Here is a 16,797-nt window from a genome sequence, read left to right as displayed (position 1 = left end):
TCACCTCTTTCACCCTCCAGGGATGTATGTTGGGTACATATCCCCAGTTTGCAAACCTTGCAAACAATAAACCTTGTCTTTTACTTTACGACAACCCTGACTCTTTTCTGGGTTTTATTTATGATTTAGGACAACAAAGAACAGATGAAACAAGCTGAATCCATAGAGCTCATGAGAGGGATGTAAGAGCTGTTGGGACCTTAGGGTCCTCAATTATAAAGGAAGAGCTTTGGGCAAGGTGGTTGCACAACAAGGGTACTTTCAAGTCTGCTATTCATCAGTGAACATTCCCAAGGAGGTCCCAGCATCACCGTTCCTGGCTCCTGGCCTGAATATGGACAGGGTTTCTGCCCTTCCAGGTCCTCCCAGTAGGACAGGGGAAGGGCAATAGCACTGGACCAGTGAGGAACACCAGGCTGTGTGGTTTCAGACAAGTCACCCAATATCTCTGAGGTGTCGGGGCTGGATAACCTCTAAAGTTCTTTCTAGCTCTGTTGTTCAATTGTGTTTCCCCCCGAAGCATGGGTTCTCTGTTCAGGTTGTTCCCTGGAGACCTAGGAGTGGAGAAATGGAGAGCAGGATGGGAACTCAGGCCATAATATGGAGACAGAGACATCTTTTCATCCCATCCCAATACATTTCGCCTCCCTTGACTTAGAATCTGTACCTCTTGGAACAGGAACTTGGCAGTCACAGGAATCTCTAATATGTAACCCACGTAGGCTTCCCTGTTGGGGATGATTTTCCTTCCTTTTCTGATAAAGCTTTGAATCTTGGCCCTATAATCCAGTTTTGAAACATTCTTTGCACTAGTACTCATTCCCTTCCACCCCTCTGCAGGGTCTGTATCCAGGTTGCCCCTGTCATGGCCTTGGTGAAGGGAGGCATGTCTATTCCATAAAATGGAAGTGAAGACTTTATTCCTTTTGGCTCAATTTTTCCCTCCCTGGGCTTCCAAGAGAGGCCACGTGGGCAGAGTGTAGCTGAGCCTGGGAAGACACAACTGGCTTCCCCTAATTACCCAGGTTTCCAATCATTTTCTCAGAGTTGGAACTCCAGCACAATGTAACCCTAATCGATGTCCCTTTTTTGGAATGATTCTGCTACCTTTAGCCCTGGAGCCCTTACTCCTGGCCCCGAGGGGGCGAGTCTGGGAAATCATTCACACACCAGCATTGATGACCCCCGATGCTGTGGATATAAGCCCAGAAAGGAGTAGGTCTTGAGAGGTGGCATCTGAGTCATCGAGGCACTGGACATCAGCCTCCCACATCCTCTTCATGGATGTGTCCTCAAGACCCGATTGTACTCAGCCGGCACAGTGAGCAGACATGTTGAAGCTGTTGCCGTGTTTCCTGGTGCTCATCAACCCTCAGTGTTCTTTGCTCAGGAAGGTAGAGTTTGGTGAAGGCTGTGCCTGTGGTCTGGCCTGAGGGAACGGAGGTTGTGCAAAGCAGGTCCAGGGAACTCAGCATGGAGGAGGGTTAAGGGAGAGAGTGAGATATGTGGTCTCCTAATTTTATAGAGAAGTGAGAGAAGAGATCTTTGTGTTCCAGGTTGTCTAACTTCTTTCCTCTATCTCCTTTTCTCTCCAACAGACAGGGGAAGGGTAGCCTTTGTGTTCCCCATCGAGTCACATGATTCCTTTGCTGCACTGGAGGTGGAGCTCATCAAGGCCTGGCACACAGTATGTGATAGATTCTATGCTAACCTCACCCATGATATAATCTCTAGGCATATAACAACCTGGAGCAAGAAAATGAGGTCCTCCTCTTTAAAGAAAAGATTGAAGTGTGTAGTGGGTTTGTGGGTGGTTCTGATACATTTTTCAAGATCCCGTAGAGCTCTCCTGGTCCAAAGCACCTCTATGTGGGCCGGGAGTCTGCCCCAGGGATTGCAGAGCTCTGGGAGGATGGGAATCCCACAGTGAGGAGGAGACTGGAGAAGGAAGGGATTCTCTATGGGGACAAAGGCAAGCATTTCCAGGGGCAGGAGCAGGATTCCTTTGGCGGTAACTTTGATAAGAATCCGTCCTTGGTGGGAGACGTTGGAGATGTGAACTTGTGGGACTGTGCTGTCACCAGTTGAGATTAACAGTGTCTATCATGGTGAGACTTTCTGTCCTAATGTCCTGACCTTGGAGGCCACCAATGGCTGAGGTGCATGGCGAAGTGTTCACCAAGCTCCGGGTGTGGCCCCAAAGTTCTTTCTGATCCTTTCAGTGTTCAGGTCCTGAAGGGCAAACCTCAGAGATTAAACCGCTCTCTCCCCATGTGTCAGGCTCTTCAGTATTTGTTTGCTGCACGTTTTGGAACCTTGCCTAAGCTCTGTTGGGACTTCTCTCCCTCCCCCCATGGCCCCACGGCTTGTGGGATCTTAATTCCCCGACCAGGGGTTGAACCCACTCCCTTAGCAGTGAAAGCGCAGAGTTCTAACCGCTGGACCGCCGGGGAATTCCCCCATCCCTCTTCAATGCACCATCACCTGATGGGAGTGTTTGTTAGTAGGCAGCCTATTGAAGCAGTAATCACTGGGGATCAGAACTGAGGAAGATTTTGAGCTTAGAGGTACCTTAGAGACCACATGGAATCATGGTTTTTAAACATTTTTTGGGAAAACTTGAGACCAAATAAAACTTTATGGCAACACACCCCCCTCAAAACAAAACAAAACAAAACAAAACAAAACAACAAACAAAAACTGGTAGAAGCAATGGATATCTTTCTAAGCTGTTTAAATCTTCACTATTTTTTGGAAGGTGTTAGCTGTGAGTGAAATCCCTAATTCTTTCCCAGAGACCTTCTTTCCAAGTAACACAATTTGAAAAGTGATGCTTTACACCAAAGCCCTTATGGCACAGAGATTGAGGACCTAGAGAGGAAAGGAATGGCTGCAAAAGTAATAGTCTAGCTCAGAGTGGAAATGAAATGCAGGTCTTCTGATTCCCTACATAGTGGATGTATTCTGGCTTTGGACCCAACCCTTTTCTTCCCAAAACTAATCCTCCACTCCACATCCAAGGGTGGGTTTTGGCAACTGTGTTTCCATTATGTGCTCTTAAATCACTGACTACACTTGATTTGGACCAATGGTGATCTCCTGACCCAAACTGGACTAGGTGGATTATTCCTCTATTCATACTTTTGAATTAAGAGTGAGAGATTCTCCTTCACTTTGAGCAGAGTTAAAAGGTGGAGAGAGAGAATTTCCTGGATTCCTGGTTCTTGTTCCTGATAAACGTGCTTTCAGTAAATCCTTTCAGATTCATGCTACCTGCTACTGGAAAAGTCTTTACTGAAGACCCCTACACAGTTTCTTCATAATTTTCTATCATCAAGAGACTTAAATTAGCAGGTTTCAGGTGAACAGCTGTTTGTTGTTGATTTCCAGGAGCCCAAACTTTTTTTTTTACCTGTATAGAGTTTCTACATTGTCAGAATTTGGTTTAAGTATTTGGCCCAATCTTAAAAATAGAAAATGCCATATAAATGATCTCATATGATATTCAATCTCTCTATGATTATTTCTCAATGTTGACATTTATGCTGTAATACAATATATCATGGAGAAAATTTGTTCTTTAGAATTATATCCTAAAAAGTAAGGATTATGGGGGGAAATATGGTTTAGGGCATAACATCAAAAACTTATGCAATGATGTAATTGGCTCAATGTCAAAAACAGTGACTATTCCAATAAAACTATTATCATTCATATATCAAGTTACAATAACCAAATAGTGGACTTTACCTTAAAAAAACCCAGATAAATCTAACTTGATAGAAAGGTGTATAAGTAAAGGTTGAGTAGTGGAGATATAGGCAAAATGCACCAAGATGAGAGACAGCACAAAAGGTACTTCTAAGACAGAGCACATGCCCAGGTGGACCGAGGAAGAATATTTGGTTCTGTATTCCTCCAGTTTGTTGTATTCCCTTGTTTTGGTGTACTTTGTGATAGCTGCTGCTACTTGGTGGTGGAAAATAGTAACTGGCTGAGTAAAAACAATGATGCAACATCTATATTACACTGATATCATTCCCTCACTTATCAGTCACACCTGAATTAGTTCTTGTCCCAAAGCAACATCTGTAGCTGAACAGAGTGTACTAAAGACCAGAGGTGGTGGTGCTGGAATTTCTGTATTCAAGGGGCTTAGGAGTGGCAGTCTGGTTGAAAAGGGGTACTAGGAGGTACTATATTGAAGCTACATTTGAATAGCAAGCATATTTTATTATTTATTTTTTACCTAAGTCGCATCATCCCCTCCAAAGTTGGCTCTGGCTTTGTTAGTTACATAAGCAAATGATGTGGCAGAAAGAATGCTGTTCAGAGATGGCCTGGAGCATCGAAAGCTGATGAAGTGATTTTTTAAAAAGATTTATTTAGTTTTGGCTGTGTTGAGTCTTTGCTGCTGCTCACGGGCTTTCTCTAGTTGCGGCGAGTGGGGGCTACTCTGTTGTGGTGCGCGGGCTTCTCATTGCCGTGGCTTCTCTTGTTGCAGAGCACAGGCTCTAGGCACGTGGGCTTCAGTAGTTGTGGCATGTGGGCCCAGTAGTTGTGGCTCGCTGGCTCAGTAGTCGTGGCTCACTGGCTGTAGAGCACAGGCTCAGTAATTGTGGCACATGACCTTAGTTGCTCCGTGGCATGTGGGATCTTCCTGGACCAGGGATCGAACCCATGTCCCCTGCATTGGCAGGCCAATTCTTAACCACTGCACCACCAGGGAAGTCCCGAAGTGATTTCTTAAGTAGTGTATTTGGCCCCACGGGCTGAGATTCAGAAGCATCAACAACCATTTCAGTTCAGAGATCTGCTTAGGGTGATAACCAAGATGAAACAAAAGGGAGGACAGGAGAGAGAACTTTCCCAAGTGTACTTTACCAGCCTGAACAGTTCTTCAGGAAGAGGCCATGGCAGCAGCTTCTGGGGCTCAGAACCAAACATTCCTGCCCTGAATGTACTTCTGAGGCTGTGCCATTAGGTGGGAGCTCCCAGGGGGTGGCAGAAACAGGAGATGTCAAAAACATAAGGCTCAAAGGGATGGATGGGAATCAAGAGTATTTGATTACACAGAAAGAAAAAGGAAGATGTGTCAAAAGAGACATGGTGATGGGCATTGCCAACATCCTAGATTACAAAACTGTTCAGAAGGTTTCCAGTGTCCCCAGTGCTGCTCTCAGAGTGAGTAGCAGTAGAATTCTCTCCCAGCAGGGGTAAATCCAGGGACTTCAGATTAATCACTCGAGGGACTGCTCCCAAATGAGTTTATATATTGACTCAGGACAATCGACATCAGTTCACTGGTGTCTTGTGAAACCAAACCAAAATTTTCTTCAACTATTTCCATTCTCTCAACCATTACAGAGTTTCTGTTATTGCCTTTGGCAACATTGAGCCCTGGGTTTGGAGAAAATAATTTTGTCTGGGATATCTGATTTAGTAGCTGTGGTAGTAGCTTGTTTTCTACATTTTGTAGGTGGGAGTCAATGCTGTGGTAACCTTGTGTGCTCTGTCGAACTCTTTGAACTGTGTAAAGAAAGAGCTTATTCAAATTTGCAGGGCTTGTAGGAGCCATGCTCCTCTTGGTGGAAGAAGCCCAGGCTGCAGATGCTGAGGGAATGTGACTCTGCAGTGTGACGCTGGCTGAGACAAAGCAGAATTAGAAGTTGGGGAGAATGAATTGAAAGTCTAATTTCTTTGGATTTTTAACCCACAAGGTGAGAAAATTTGACTTTGGACTTTACTTATGAGGGAATATAATTTTTGGACTTTAATCTCTCCCTGGAAATTTAATGAGGAAGAGTTTTGTATTTAGATTTGGGGCATTATATGCTGTGGGCAATTATTACTGAAACACATTAATACTGTCATTGAATTTCATTGCAGAACTTTTGACAGAACCATATTTGTATGATATGACTAGAAATAATTTGAACTGGGAACAGTAAGGAGTTAATTTTAGACTTGGTTGTAGCATGGCCTCAGAGTTAATTTAATTATTCTATTATTCTGACTATTATTCTGCCAGCAGTCATAGGATAATTTATAAAGGAGCACTGGGGATAGTTACATCTCTGGTTGGTCACAGGGATATTAGTTGAGCAATTTTAGATTAAAAGAACAAAAGATAGAGGTATTTTTGAATGAAATATTTGCTCCCCATTCCTGATGTTTCCTTCCACAGGATGGAAGCAGCATTAGAGGAATGTCCCTGACCTCACTTCCCTTATCCTCATTCATCTCCAAAGGAGAAGTCAGTCATGTCCTGCAGCTGGCTAACACAGGCTTGGTACACTTCTTCCCAACTCTGCATTCAGTGACATCACATTGGTAGTTTGAAATCAGCCCTAGTGGGAGTATTTAAAGCATAGAACCAGCAAACACCACAAATCAGGGCTTTTTGTTCCAGATAACCAGTTTACCAGCAGTATATCTGTCATTTACTCTGAAAGGAATGACTTGTCCTATTAATGACTTCGGGATAAGGAACTGAGCATATATACGTCAATCCTTTTCTCTCCCCTCTGCGTGTGTGTGTGTGTGTGTGTGTGTGTGTGTGTGTGTGTGTGTGTGTTGGGACCTACCTGTCTGCACATAGCACTTGTTTGGGTCTACTCTCAGCTATTTGGTGACTTTGACAGTAAATACTCTTCACCTATGAGGAGTAATCTGTCTGGTCTAGCACGACCTGGGACTGGGTGAGTAAACCTCTTTATATCTGGGGATTGGTATTAAGTCATCTTCAGCAATCAAGTCCCCCAGCCCCTTAAGTTTTAAAGTCAATGTTTTGAACTCTGCCTTCTTAATTTCTCTCAATTGTCTCAAAACTCAGTTGGAAAGGAGAGTAGAATTTATAAGCATCCTTACACCTCAACACTTGCATTTTCTCTCTTGAGTTTTTTGGAAGTTGTATGTATATACATTCTTCTACTGGTTATTTTTAATTTAAAAATATTCCTTTTTTTTTCTAAATTATATTTTTTATTTTGAGAAATGATCCTACCAAGAACTGGAAATTTGCATCAGAATTTTTAAAACTAAAACTCAAATAATTTAAAGAAAACTTTACTCTCTGTCCCAGATGCAAGCACAGTAATGAAATTATTCTGTCTTTCATACATATTTTTTCAATAAGTCGAAATTTTTAAAATAAACTTTTAATTTTGAAATAATTTTATATTTATAGATAAGTTGCAAAAATAAGGCAGAGAGTTCCTTTATGCCCTTTACCCAATTTCCTCTAATTGTTTGTTTGTTTGTTTGTTTTTGTTTTGTTTTATTTCGTACTCGGGCCTCTCACTGTTGTGGCCTCTCCCGTTGTGGAGCACAGGCTCCGCCCGCGCAGGATCAGTGGCCATGGCTCACGGGCCCAGCCGCTCCATGGCATGTGGGATCTTCCCAGACCAGGGTTCGAAGCCATGTCCCCTGCATCGGCAGGCAGACTCTCAATCACTGCACCACCAGGGAAGCCCATCCTCTAATTTTAACATCTTGCATTACAGTGGTACATTTGTCAAAACTAAGAAAATCAGCATTGGTCCATTACTATAAATTGAACTCCAGTTTTCATTCAGATTTCCCTGGTTTTTATACTTACATCCTTTTTCTGTTCAAGGATTCCATCTAGGACACGACGTTACCTTTAGTCATCATGTGTTCTGAGCCTCACTGGTCTGTGACAATTTCTGGGTCTTTCCTTGTGTTTCACAACCTTGACAGTTCTGAAGAGTACTGGTTGGGTATTTCGTAGGAAGTCCCTCAATTTGAGGTTATCTGATGTTTCCCTCCTTATTAGACTGGAGTTGTGGGTTTTTAGCATAAATAATTTATTTTAAAAATACTTTATAAACACAATAGATATGTAGATATTTATATACATTAGATAATATTATCTTGAATTCTAAAAGCTGAGTAATAGATAACATTTAAGTAGCTTTTATAACTTACCTTTTTTATTCAACTTTGCCTTAAGAGTCAGCCCTTTTGAAATACAGGCTTTTTTTTTTCTATAATGTGATATGTGCATTTCTGAAAATCCTCATGTTCAGCATAATTATGCACTAAAAATAGCAGTGCTTGTGGGATAACTAGACCATAGATAATTAGGGACAGAGCACTCAAAACCTATGCATGGGAGACCTTCAAGATGGCAGAGGAGTAAGACGTGGAGATCACCTTCCTCCCCACAAATACATCAGAAATACATCTACATGTGGAACAACTCCTACAGAACACCTACCAAATGCTGGCAGAAGACCTCAGACTTCCCAAAAGCCAAGAACCTCCCCAAGTGCCTGGATAAGGCAAAAGAAAAAACAGAGACAAAAGAATAGGGATAGGACCTGCACCTCTGGGAGGGAGCTGTGAAGGAGGAAAGATTTCCACACACTAGGAAGCCCCTTCGTGGGTGGAGATGGGGGGGGGGGTGGCAGAGGGGAAGCTTTGGAGCCACAGAGGAGAGCACAGCAACAGGTGCAGAGGGCAAAGCAGAGAGATTCCCGCACATAGGATCGGTGCCAACCAGCACTCACCAGCCTGAGAGGCTTGTCTGCTGCCCTCCGGGACAGGGTTCAGCTGAGGCTTCGGCTTTGGAGGTCAGACCCCAGGGAGAGGACTGGGGTTGACTGTGTGAACAAAGCCTGAGGGGGCTAGTGCACCACAGCTAACTGGGAGGGAGTCCAGGAAAAAGTCTGGAACTGCCTAAGAGGCAAGAGACAATTGTTTCGGGGTGCACGAGGAGAGGGGATTCAGAGCACTGCCTAAACGAGCTCCAGAGACAGGCGCGAGCTGCAGCTATCAGCGCAGACACCAGAGACGGGCATGAAATGCTAAGGCTGCTGCTGCAGCCACCAAGAAGGCTGTGTGGTGATCCAGGGACAACTTCCCCAGGAGAACACATGGTGTGCCTCAGGCTATTGCAACATCACACCGGCCTCTGCCACTGCAGGCTCACCCCACATTCCGCACCACTCCCTCCTCCTGCCCTGAGTGAGCCAGAGCCCCCCAGTCAGCTGCTACTTTAACTCTGTCCTGTCTGAGCAAAGAACAGATGCCCTCAGGCGACCTACAGGCAGAGACGGGTCCAAATCCAAAGCTGAGCCCCAGGAGCTGTGCGAACAAAGAAGAGAAAGGGAAATTTCTCCCAGCAACCTCAGGAGCAGTGGATTAAATCTCCAGAGTCAACTTGATGTACCCTGTATCTGTGGAATACCTGAATAGAAAACGAATCATATCAAAATTGAGGCAGTGGGCTTTAGGAGCAACTGTAAACCTGGGTTTTTTTTTTCTGCATCTAATTTATTTCTGGTCTTATGCTTATCTTAGTTTAGTATTTAGAGTTTATTTTCATTGGTAGATTTGTTTATTGATTCGGTTGCTCTCTTCCTTTTTTTAAAAAAATAATATATATATATTTCATTTTTCTCTTTTTGTGAATGTGTATGTGTATGCTTCTTTGTATGATTTTGTCTGTATAGCTTTGCTTTTACCATTTGTCCTAGGGTTCTGTCTGCCCTTTTTTTTTTTTTTTTTTAGTATATTTTTTAGCGCTTGTTATCATTGGTGGATTTCTTTTTTGGTTTGGTTACTCTCTTATTTCTTTCTTTTCTTTTTTCATTTTTTTCTCTTTTTTATTACTTTAATATTTTTATTTTTAATAATTTTTTTATTTTAATAACTTTATTTTTTCTTCTTCTTCTTATTTTTTCCTTCCTTACTTCTTCTGTCTCCCTTTTCTTCTGAGCTGTGTGGCTGACAGTGTCTTCGTCCTCCAGCTGGGTGTCAGGCCTGTGCCTCTGAGGTGAGAGAGCCGAGTTCAGGACACTGGTCCACGAGAGACCTCCCGGCTCCATGTAATATATAATGGTGAAAGCTCTCCCAGAGATGTCTATCTCAATTCTAAGGCCCAGCGGCACTCAATGACCAACAAGCTACAGTGCTGGACACACTATGCCAAACAACTAACAAGATAGAAATACAACCCCACTCATCCCTAAAATCATAAGGTCACAGACACCCCAAAACACACGACCAGATGCAGTCATGCCCACCAGAAAGACAAGATCCAGCCTCATCCACCAGAACACAGGCACCAGCCAGCTCCACCAGGAAGCCTACACAACCCACTGAACCAACCTTAGCCACAGGGGGAAGACACCAAAAACAATGGGAACAACGAACTTGCAGCCTGTGAAAGGAAACCCTAAACACAGTAAGTTAAGCAAAATGAGAAGACAGAGAGACACACAGCTAATGAAGGAGCAAGGTAAAAACCCACCAGACCAATAAATGAAGAGGAAATAGGCAGTCTACCTGAAAAATAATTCAGAGTAATGATAGTAAAGATGATCAAAAATTTTGGAAATAAAATGGAAAAAATACAAGAAATGTGTAACTAGGACTTAGAAGAACTAAAGAACAACAAACAATGATGAACAACACAATAAATGAAATAAAAATTCTTTAGAAGGAATCAACAGCAGAATAACTGAGGCAGAAGAGCAGATAATAGACCTGGAAGATAAAATAGTGGAAATAACTACCACAGAGCAGAATAAAGAAAAAGGAATGAAAAGATTTGAGGACAGTCTCAGAGACCTCTGGGCCAACATTAAATGCAACAACATTCGAATTATAGGGGTCCCAGAAGAAGAAGAGAAAAAGAAAGAGACTGAGAAAATATTTGAAGAAATTATAGTTGAAAACTTCCCTAATATGGGAAAGGAAATAGTCAACCAAGTCCAGGCAGTGCAGAGAGTCCCATACCCAGTAAATCAAAGGAGAAACAGGCCAAGACACATATTAATCAAACTGTCAAAAATTAAATACAAAGAAAAAATATTAGAAGCAGCAAGGGAAAAACAACAAATAACATACAAGGGAATCCCAATAAGGTTAACAGCTGATCTTTCAGCAGAAACTCTGCAAACCAGAAGGGAGTGGCAGGACATATTTAAAGTGATGACAGGGAAAAACCTACAACCAAGATTACTCTACCCAGCAAGGATCTCATTCAGATTTGACGGAGAAATTATAACCTTTACAGACAAACAAAAGCTAAGAGAATTCAGGACCACCAAGCCAGCTTTACAACAAATGCTAAAGGAACTTGTCTAGGCAGGAAACACAAGAGAAGGAAAAGACCTACAATAACAAACCCAAAATAATTAAGAAAATGGTAATAAAAACATACATATTGATAACTACCTGAATGTAAATGGCTTAAGTGATCCAAGCAAAAGACATAGACTGGCTGAAGGGATACAAAAAAAAGACCCATATATATGCTGCCTACAAGAGACCCACTTCAGACCTAGGGACACAAACAGACTGAAAGTGAGAGGATGGAAAACGATATTCCATGCATATGGAAATCAAAAGAAAGCTGGAGTAGCAATTCTCATATCAGATAAAATAGACTTTAAAATAAAGACTATTACAAGAGACAAAGAAGGACACTACATAATGATCAAGGGATCAATCCAAGAAGAAGATATAAAAATTGTAAATATTTATGCACCCAATAGAGGAGTACCTCAATACATAAGGCAAATGTTAACAGCCATAAAAGGGGAAATCGACAGTAACACAATCATAGTAGGGGACTTTAACACCCCACTTTCACCAATTGACAGATGATCCAAAATGAAAATGAATAAGGAAACACAAGCTTTAAATGATACATTAAACAAGGGGAACTTAATTGATATTTATAGGACATTCCATCCAAAAACAATAGAATACACTATCTTCTCAAGTGCTCATGGAACATTCCCCAGGATAGATCATATCATGGGTCACAAATCAAGACTTGGTAAATTTAAGAAAATTGAAATCATATGAAGTATCTTTTTTGACCACAACCCTAAGAGACTAGGTATCAATTACAGGGAAAAAAATCTGTAAAAAATATTAAGAAATGGAGGTTAAACTACACACTATTAAATAACCCAGAGATCATGGGAGAAATCAAAGAAAAAATTTTAAAATATCTATAAACAAAAGACAATGAAAACATGATGACCCAAAACCTATGGGATGCAGCAAAAGCACTTCTAAGAGGGAAGTTTATAGCAATAAAATCTTACCTCAAGAAACAAGAAACAGCTCAATTAAACAACCTAACCTTACACCTAAAGCAATTAGAGAACAAAGAACAACAACAAAAAACCTCAAAGTTAGCGGAAGGAAGGAAATCATAAAGATCATATCAGAAATAAATGAAAAAGAAATGAAGGAAACAATAGCAAAGGTCAATAAAACTAAAAGCTGGATCTTTGAGAAGATAAACAAAATTGAAAAACCACTAGCCAGACTCATCAAGAAAAAAAAGGGAGAAGATGCAAATCAACAGAATTAGAAATGAAAAAGGAGAAGTAACAACAGACACTGCAGAAATACAAAGGATCGTGAGAGATTCCTACAAGCAACTATATACCAATAAAATGGACAACCTGGATGATATGGACCAATTCTTAGAAAAGCAAAATCTTCTGAGACTAAACCAGGAAGAAATAGAATATAAACAGCCCAATCACAAGCACTGAAATTGAGACTGTGATTAAAAATCTTCCAACAAGCAAAAGCCCAGGACCAGATGGCTTCACAGGCGAATTCTATCAAACATTGACAGAAGAGCTAACACCTATCCTTCTGAAATTCTTCCAAAGTATAGCAGGGGGAGGAACACTCCCAAACTCATTCTACAAGGCCACCATCACCCTGATACAAAAACCAGACAAAGATGTCACAAAGAAAGAAAACTACAGGTCCATATCACTGATGAACATAGATACAAAAATCCTCAACAGAATACTAGTAAACAGAATCCAATAGCACATTAAAAGGATCATACACCATGATCAAATGGGGTTTATCCCAGGAATGCAAGGATTCTTCAATATACGCAAATCAAGCAATGTGATAAACCATATTAACAAATTGAAGGAGAAAAACCGTATGATCATTTCAATAGATGCAGAAAAAGCTTTTGACAAAATTCAACACCCATTTATGATAAAAACCCTCCAGAAGTAGGGATAGAGGGAACTTACCTCAACATAATAAAGGCCATATATGACAAACCCACAGCCAACATCATCCTCAATGGTGAAAAACTGAAAACATTTCCTCTAAGATCAGGAACAAGAAAAGGTTGCCCACTCTCACCACTGTTATTCAACATAGTGTTGGAAGTTTTAGCCACAGCAGTCAGGGAAGAAAAAGAAATAAAAAGAATCCAAAAAGGAAAAGAAGAAGTAAAGCTGTCACTGTTTGCAGATGATATGATACTATACATAGAGAATACTAAAGATGCTACCAGAAAACTACTAGAGTGAATCAATGAATTTGGTAACGTAGCAGGATACAAAAATAATGCATAGAAATCTCTTGCATGCCTATACACTAATGACGAAAAATCTGAAAGAGAAATTAAAGAAACACTCCCATTTACCACTGCAAAACAAAGAATAAAATACCTAGGAATAAACCTACCTAAAGAGACAAAAGACCTGTATGCAGAAAAATATAAGACACTGATGAAAGAAATCAAAGATGATACAAACAGATGGAGAGATATACCATATTCTTGGATTGGAAGAATCAACATTGTGAAAATGACTATGCTACCCAAAGCAATCTACAGATTCAGTGCAATCCCTATGAAACTATCAATGACATTTTCCATGGAACTAGAAGAAAAAAATTCACAATTTGTATGGAAACACAAAAGACCCCGAATAGCCAAAGCAATCTTGAGAAATAAAAATGGAGCTGGAGGAGTCAGGCTCCCTGACTTCAGACTATAGTACAAAGCAACAGTAATCAAGACAGTATGATACTGTCACAAAAACAGAAATATAGATCAATGAAATAGGATAGAATGCCCAGAGATAAATTCACACACCTCTGGTCACCTAATCTAAGACAAAGGAGGCAAGAATATACAATGGAGAAAAGACAGCCTCTTCAATAAGTGGTGCTGGGAAAACTAGACAGCTACATGGAAAAGAATGAAATTAGAACACTCCCTAACACCATACACAAAAATAAACTCAAAATGGATTAAAGACCTAAATATAAGGCCAGACACTATCAAACTCTTAGAGGAAAACATAGACAGAACACTCTATGACATAAATCACAGCAAGATCCTTTTTGACTCATGCACTAGAGAAATGGAAATAAAAACAAAAATAAACAAATGGAACCTAATGAAAATTAAAAGCTTTTGCGAAGCAAAGGATACCATAAACAAGACCAAAAGACAACCCTCAGAATGGAGAAAATATTTGTAAATGAAACAACTGACAAAGGATTAATCTCCAAAATTTACAAGCTGCTCACACAGCTCAATATCAAAAAAACAAACAACACAATCCAAAAATGGCAGAAGACCTAAATAGACATTTCTCCAAAGAAGACATTCAGATTGCCAACAAATGCATGAAAGGATACTCAACATCACTAATCATTAGAGAAATGCAAATCAAAACTACAATGAGGTATCACCTCACACTGGTCAGAATGGGCATCATCAAAAAATCTACAAACAATAAATGCTGGAGAGGGTGTGGAGAAAAGGGAACACTCTTGCACTGTTGGTGGGAATGTAAGTTGATACAGCCACTATGGAGAACAGTATGGAGGTTCCTTAAAAAACTAACAATAGAAGTACCATACGACCCAGTAATCCACTACTGGGCATATACCCTGAGAAAACCATAATTCAAAAAGTGTCATGTACTACAATGTTCATTGCAGCTCTATTTACAATAGTCAGGACATGGAAGCAACCTAAGTGTCCATTGACAGATGAATGTTTAAAGAAGATGTGGCACATATATACAATGGAATATTAGTCAGCCATAAAAAGAAAAGAAATTGAGTTATTTGTAGTGAGGTGGGTTGACCTAGAATCTGTCATACAGAGTGAAATAAGTCAGAAGGAGAAAAACAAATACCGTATGCTAACATATGTACATGGAATCTAAAACAAAAAAGAGAAAAATGGTTCTGAAAAACCTAGGGGCAGGACAGGAATAAAGACACAGACGTAGAGAATGGACTTGAAGACACAGGGAGGGGGAAGGGTTAGCTGGGATGAAGTGAGAGAGTGGCATGGACATATATACACTACCAAATGTAAAATAGATAGCTAGTGGTAAGCAGCTGCCTAGCACAGGATATCAGCTCGGTGCTTTGTGACCAAATAGAGGGGTGGGATAGGGAGGGTGGGAGGGAGACACAAGAGGGAGGAGATATGGATATATATGTATATGTATAGCTTGTACACTTTGTTATACAGCAGCAACTAACACAGCATTGTAAAGAAATTATACTCCAACAAAGATGTTAAAAAAAAAAAAAGAAGAGAAAAACCTATATACTATGCACCAGAGCACGAAGATGAACAGTAACAATCCCAACCAATTATTAGCATGGTGAAGGCTTTTCATACACTTTCACCAGTCTCAGAATTAGTCACGCTTTTGCAGCCTTCAGCCCAGTACTCACACGACCTCCTTTTAGATGCATGCTTTTGAGGGCAATCACCTCCAATAGATGTTGGCTTCATCAAAATTTAAAATCTGATCCCTAGTGTAGCTTTAATCATCAAAAAATGTTTTTTTTTTAAAGGCTGAAGAGAAATATCTTGGCAGATTCTTCATCAGCACAAGCAGCACCACAATATGGCTTAATGCTATGAAATGCACAGCAATTTTTGAAGCCACTGAACCATCTACTGCATGCACTAATGGCACTTAGAAAGAAATTGCAGCCTTTTCATTAAGATCTCCATATCTTACTAAGTATTTTCTTTAATGGTGAGAAAGTGTGGTCTTTATTGCTTCACAACATTAACCTGTTAAGGAAGATGGCATACGAACGGATATAACTTCTGTATTATTCTGACACTGTTCTTTCAGTTACCAATCGTATATGTCCTAATTTGCAGCCAGACACTTCTATTTTTTGCAGAGCAGAGTGTATACTTATCTATTTCATTCTTTTTAACTGAGGTATACCACTTCTTCATATGAATATGCATTTCCCAACTGGTGGACATTTGGATTCCTTCTATTTTTTGCCCCAATTACAAGCAATGCTGCAAAAAACTTCCTTGCACATGTCTCTGAGAAAGTTTTTATAGGTTATGTTCCTAGAAGTATTATGGGTCATAGTACATGAACATATTTAATGGAACATATACAATAATTTGGGGAGCATTAGCACCATGATGATATTGGGTCAATTGATGGGTATAATTTAACTATCGATTTATTCATTTTTATGTCCTTTAATAATATTTTATAATTTTTTAAATAAAAGAGTTGCACATGTCCATTGCGCTTACTTCCAGGTATTGTATGGGTTTTATTGCTATTGTGACTGGGATCTTTTATAAGTCATATTTTCTAATTGATTTCTGCTGTGGGAACCATTTTTAAGTTGTTTAATGGTTATCCTATATCAGCATAAATGTTGAACTCCTATTGATTCTAATAGTTTATGTGCAGGTTTTGCAGGATTTTAAATATAAACAATCATATGTGTAAATCACTGTACATCTTTTTTTTCTGATCATCAGATCACTTTTTTTTTTTTGGCTTGCTGCTTTGGATTGGACAGTGCAGTAAGTTGATAGTAGGCAACTTGCCATGTTGCTGACCCTAAAGGCAAGCTTCTAAAATTTCATTTTTAAGAGTGATATTTGCTCTAGGTTTTTAGTATCTACTTATTTTACTCTTACTTACAATGGATAAATGATAATTTTTCTAAATTTTCTGGTAT

The 16,797-nt window shown here is 40.2% G+C and overlaps 1 protein-coding gene across 1 annotated transcript in view; it reads left to right on the top strand.

The window, feature by feature from the left end:
- LOC131764265 (C-reactive protein-like) overlaps positions 1 to 16,797 on the top strand; it is a 60,832-nt gene that overhangs the window by 18,819 nt on the left and 25,216 nt on the right. The window contains exons 4-5 of the mRNA XM_067034975.1: positions 1,599 to 1,687; positions 5,563 to 5,720. The gene's annotated coding sequence lies outside the window, so the exon portion shown is untranslated. The remainder of the gene's footprint in view (positions 1 to 1,598; positions 1,688 to 5,562; positions 5,721 to 16,797) is intronic.

The sequence above is a fragment of the Kogia breviceps genome, chromosome 1 (assembly GCF_026419965.1).
Source record: "Kogia breviceps isolate mKogBre1 chromosome 1, mKogBre1 haplotype 1, whole genome shotgun sequence".
In the NCBI taxonomy this organism is placed as follows: Eukaryota; Metazoa; Chordata; class Mammalia; order Artiodactyla; family Physeteridae; genus Kogia; species Kogia breviceps.
Note: the sequence above shows the minus strand (reverse complement) of the source record. Positions and strands in the feature narration are given on the sequence as shown.